Consider the following 5,212-nt stretch of genomic DNA (forward strand, 5'->3'; position numbering starts at 1 on the left):
ATGTAGTATAAGAGAAAGTTAGAAAGGAAGCGAATTTTAGTGGAAGAAAAAGTAAGTGTAGATGTTTGTGCGTGGGTCGTGGCTATGTTCGTGAGAGGTGTGTGTATGTATCTTACGGGAAGTGAGTAGAGTTCACTTCCCGCGTGTAGAGCGCGTTCCTGATTAGCCCCAGGTAAGGCCTGAGTTGCCTGCTTTTCCCCAGGTTGGGTTTGAGATTCTGTAGAGTTGATTCAGTGGCGGTGCGAGGGGGGGCAGGCGGGCGGGTGTTGTATTATCTCTCTCCTTCCAATCACAACTCTGAAAGCAGAGAATTACGTGATTGGGAATTGTGTGTAAATGTCAGAAGTGTAAACTCGCTCGCCAGCGTCAGCGAAGAGGCCAGCGTTAGGTTGCGGGCCGGTTGGACAGAGAGGCGTCCCCATTCCTCTCCGTCGACCAGCCTGCGATCAGATGAGGGTTCTGAGTGAGAGTTGGGTTGGGCCTCTGCTAAGCCAGCGAGAAAGTGTGCATGTGCCTCTTTTCTTCCAAGCACTACTCTGAAAACAGAGAATTACGTGACTTGGGAAATGTGTGTATTTGTCTTGGTGTAAACCCACCTGCCGACGTCAACGAAGAGGTCGGCCTGTGCCAGACCGGCAGCAGCAAAGGAGATATAACTCCTCACCACCACCGGCCGGCGAAGATTCCTAGGCGTTTGTCGAGAGAGCTGGAGTGGAGAGACGTCCGACCTTTAGGAGCGCTGTCTCGGCTAGACGCGGACCTTTTAAAGGAGGCTGGTGGGAACCCGGGCAGCTTTTTCGAGTTCCTGATTGGCTGGCCGCTGACTGGCCGGGACGTCTTTGCGAACTATGCTTGCCAATTACAGCGAGTATAAAAGCCTAGCTCGAGTTGTGTGACGCGAGAGATTAGATATATTCTGTATGGAGAGGACACCCCCGCTGCGTTCCTTCACCACGTCAGTCACGCCTTTTAGCCGCAATTACCCTAGTCGCTAGCTCTGATTGTCGTGCTACCGCCTTATCTAAACGAAAGTACTGCAACCCGAGGTAATTCCCCCTTCTTGTGGAATCTCGCTCTGGCAGGATTATGCCCCAGATAATTCTCCCTGCACGATCGGCATAGCCCGTGTGGTTTTTTGAAATTGCCTTTACGGCGGCAGAGGGGGGAACCCCGACAAGAAGAAAAGCCCGGTCTCCCACGTCTAGGTGCATTTGGGCCTCGTATTCGTCTGACTGCTTGCGAGGTAGACAGGTTTCGACATAGCACCAACGCCCGCGCTCCCCCGCCCCCTTAGATTTACGTGTTTTTTCACGAATTACCGTTGCGTTAGAACTTAGTTTTTTCTCGTTATCAGTGCCGCCATGGCGGCTACTGACTCTGCGACTGGCGTGTCGAAAAGGCGTCGATGCGCTCCAGGTTCAGCGCCTCCATCGGACGATGAAGCTGCTGTAGTGATGGCCCCTGCTAGTGGAAAGGGTGGCAAGCTCCCTACCTTCAAGGTCGTACTCTCGGCGGGGTATGACACAGCTTTTGAGGTGGTGAGAGCTCTACAGAAGGGCCCCCTCCGTGGCAAGCTTCTGTCCCTCCGGCCTCTCGGCGATGGTAACACGCTACTGTTACCAAGCACTTATGAACTCGTCGAGGAGCTGGATGCGATCAAGTCGCTCGGTGGCAAGCCAGTGAACCTGGAGCGTTTAAACCCAGAGGACAGGAAGCATAGACTCGTGGTACACGATTATCCGACCACCTACATGTCTGAAGCCATCGAGGACCACAGTCAGGTAATCGCGGCCACGAGGATGCGTCGATGGGACAAGACGCCCACACGCCAGGTCCTTATTACGATCAAAGGCGAACCCTTTGATAAAATAGACCTGGGATGATATGGCAGGTATGATGTACGAACGTACATCCCTGATCCTCTTCGTTACTTCAGGTGTCAGCGCTATGGTCACCACCAGGCGAGGTGCACTGCGAAGCAACCCAAGTGCGGCATTTACAGCATGTCTCATGCCACTGAGACTTGTCTCAACAAGTTCAAGGCTGGCACTGAGACTGTTACCAAGTGCCCCAATTATGGCAAGGAGCACCACCCCTGGAACACCTCATGCGCAGTGCGTAAAGTTCAGGCCATTGCCTGTAAGGAGTGGACAGAGAAGCAACAGGACTTCATACCTGCCCCCCCCCCCCCAGGAACATTTGTATGGGGCAGCAGGAAGCACTCTCCCACCACCGTAACACAGACACCTACACCCAGTGCTCCTGATCTGAACAATCAGGAGCACTTTCCCGCACTCAAACCAGCTCCCACACACACAACCACAAGAACACAGACAGCTCCAAAGAAAGCAACCGCGGCTAAACCCACACCCGCCTCCAAACCCACACCCACCCCTAAACCCAGACCCACGCCCCCAGTACCTACCCCACGAGCACAGGAGCGGCAGGTCCCTCCACCTCAGTATCCGTCTGATATCATCCCCATCCGAGAGGATGATATCGAACTGATTGTGACTGGTGTAGTCTTTGGAATCGAAACTACCCTAGGGAAAAGTGACCCAGAGAAGACACTAGCCATGGTAGATACGGCCGTCAAGAACGTGCTCAAGCTCCTTAAAGAGAAAAGGAACCCGTCCAAGAAACCTAGCCGAAAGGAGAGGACTCCCTCCCCCTCTACCTCCTCATCTTCCACCTCCCCCGCATCCTCCCCTGCCTCTACCTCCTCCTCATCCCTTTCCACTTCCCCCAAGCCCGCTGCACCCACTTTTACAATTGGCAAAGTGCCCACAACAGCAACAGCAAAGACGAGGAAAGTGTCTTCTGCCAAGCCCCAACACCGTGTATGTACCCTGCGGCTTGAAGACTCCTCTTCTGATGATGAGGAAAATACCCCCACTGTTCAAAAGTCGCAACCCATCTTGTCTTCTGACCGGGGAGGACAAGATGAAGACGTCATGGAATTAGACAGGGAAGAACATCGCCCTGTTCAATAATCACTTAAGGTTGCTACAGTGGAACATAAACGGGTTCCGCAGCAAAAGCTCGTATCTCCTTGCGCTTGCGCAAGAGCATGATTACGATATCATACTTCTCCAGGAGACATTGGTGAGCGATAAGGTGCGATTTCCGGGATATCGCATCTTCTCCCTCCCTCGCTTACTCACTACTAGGGGGTGCATGATCTTAGTCAAATCATCCATCCCCTGCAGTGAGATCATGGAGCCTGTATCATGTGGAGATGGTGTGGAAGTTCTTGCGGTTCGACTCCATTGAGCCCATGAAATGTACACCATCTATAACATATACAGGGGCCAGAGAGCGGAACTGGACCTTGGAGAAGTGTGTGCTCTTGCTGTGGACAGGCTCCTCATCATAGGAGGGGACTTCAACGCCCATCATAATATTTTGATGTCGCCCCCCAAGGGCCCAATGTCGCTGGGAGCCACTTAAATTACGTATTAGATGAATGCCCAGGCATTGCGTTGTTGAATGATGGAAATCCGACGCACGTGCAAGGTGTGACGACTTGATCTGACCTTGGCGACGGTCACTTTCCTCCCTAGGGTAACCTGGGAGGTGCATCCTATTGTCACTAGCAATCACTTTGGTGTCTCTGTGCACATACAGGATGCATCACCCATACCAGCTGTATTACCTGTTCCCAGGTGGAAGACAGCTTTGGCAAACTGGCCAGTCTTTGAGAGATCTGTTTAAGAATGGGCAGCTTCCTACGTTCCACCACAGGACGTGGAAACGTTAGAAGCTGACTTTTCTGCAGCCCTTCAGGTGGCTGCCAACAGAGCCATCCCAAAGACTCGCCAGTCCCTCAGAGAACATAAGAACAGCTGGTATTATACCCCCGAGGTGAGAGAATCGGTTGAACATGCTTAGGCGTGCTTTCCGACGGCGCCGAACTCAGACCAATTTGGCCAACTTGCGCGCTGCAGTTCATGACGCTCACGTCAGCAAACAGTATAGCAACACACCTCAATGCTGTCAGTGGCACACCGTCCATCGTGGTCTTTTTGGATTTGGAAAAGGCGTTTGAGCTGGCCAGTCCACTTGTGATATTAGACACCCTTGCTCGCAAGGGCGTAAAAGGCAAACTGCTTTCTTGGATTGCTGACTATCTCAATCACCGGTCTGCGAAAGTACGACTTCAGGGTCATATATCAGAGGCCAGAATGCTGGAGAATGGCACTCCACAGGGAGGGGGGTCCTCAGCCCCACTCTGTTCAATGTGCTCGTCTCCAACATTTTGGAACTATCTCTACCCAATGGGTGCAAGGTCATCTGCTATGCAGATGACATTGCGCTCATAATTACTAGGTAACGGCGGTGCTTGAGGAGGGCTCAGCGCTGTTTAAGCACTGTAGCGACAGAATGTTGCAGGTTAGGGTTAAATATCTCCCCTACAAAATCGAAGGCCATGGCATTAGGACTCTGGAAAGAAGGGGAGGACCTCACCATCCAGGACCTTAGGCTGGACTGGGTTCACCAGTTTCAGTACCTGGGGGTCTGGATTGATGGGAGGCTCACCTTTCAGAAGGAACTAGCCTATCTCAAGGAGAGACTGAAGGCAAGAACCACAGTTATGAGAGCAATGACGGGGAAGGCACTTGGTGCCACGCATCAGGTCCTTCGCACATTCTATGTGCAAGCAGTCCGCAGTTTGGTGGACTATGCTGCCCCAGCTCTCATAAATGTGGCGACTGCTAAGCTTGAAGACCTGGAACCTTGCCAAAATGCCGCAGCAAGGATTATCCTGGGAGCTCCACCTTGGACCAAGATTGTTAACCTCCAGATGGAGGCTTCATTGCCTTCATTAACATCACGGGTCAGAAGGCTGGAGGTTGACTTTCTTGCCAAGATAGTCCAGAGCCCCAGGATAACTGAGCTGAGTCAGAGCCTTGTGATAGCTCTGGGACGGGTGGATAATCTTATCCACTCCGGTACCTGGCTATCACAGGCGGCTGGGCTTCTGGACTCCTTCAGGCTCACCAGCGCTCTCCTTGAGAAGGGTAGGGATTCTGTTCACCCAGGGTTCAAGTCCCCACCTCTATGGCTGTCGATACCTGCAACCTTCGTTGTCACTAAGCTTCCAAGTAAGAAGAAGTTATGTGATTTCAAAAGTCCATCACTCATTAACAAGCTATATAAATCGTTAGTTCGTCCACATTTGGAATATGCTGTTTCCGTATGGTCACCGAAT

The sequence above is a fragment of the Oratosquilla oratoria genome, chromosome 22, assembly GCF_046742065.1.
Source record: "Oratosquilla oratoria isolate Oo_2021 chromosome 22, ASM4674206v1, whole genome shotgun sequence".
NCBI lineage: Eukaryota > Metazoa > Arthropoda > Malacostraca > Stomatopoda > Squillidae > Oratosquilla > Oratosquilla oratoria.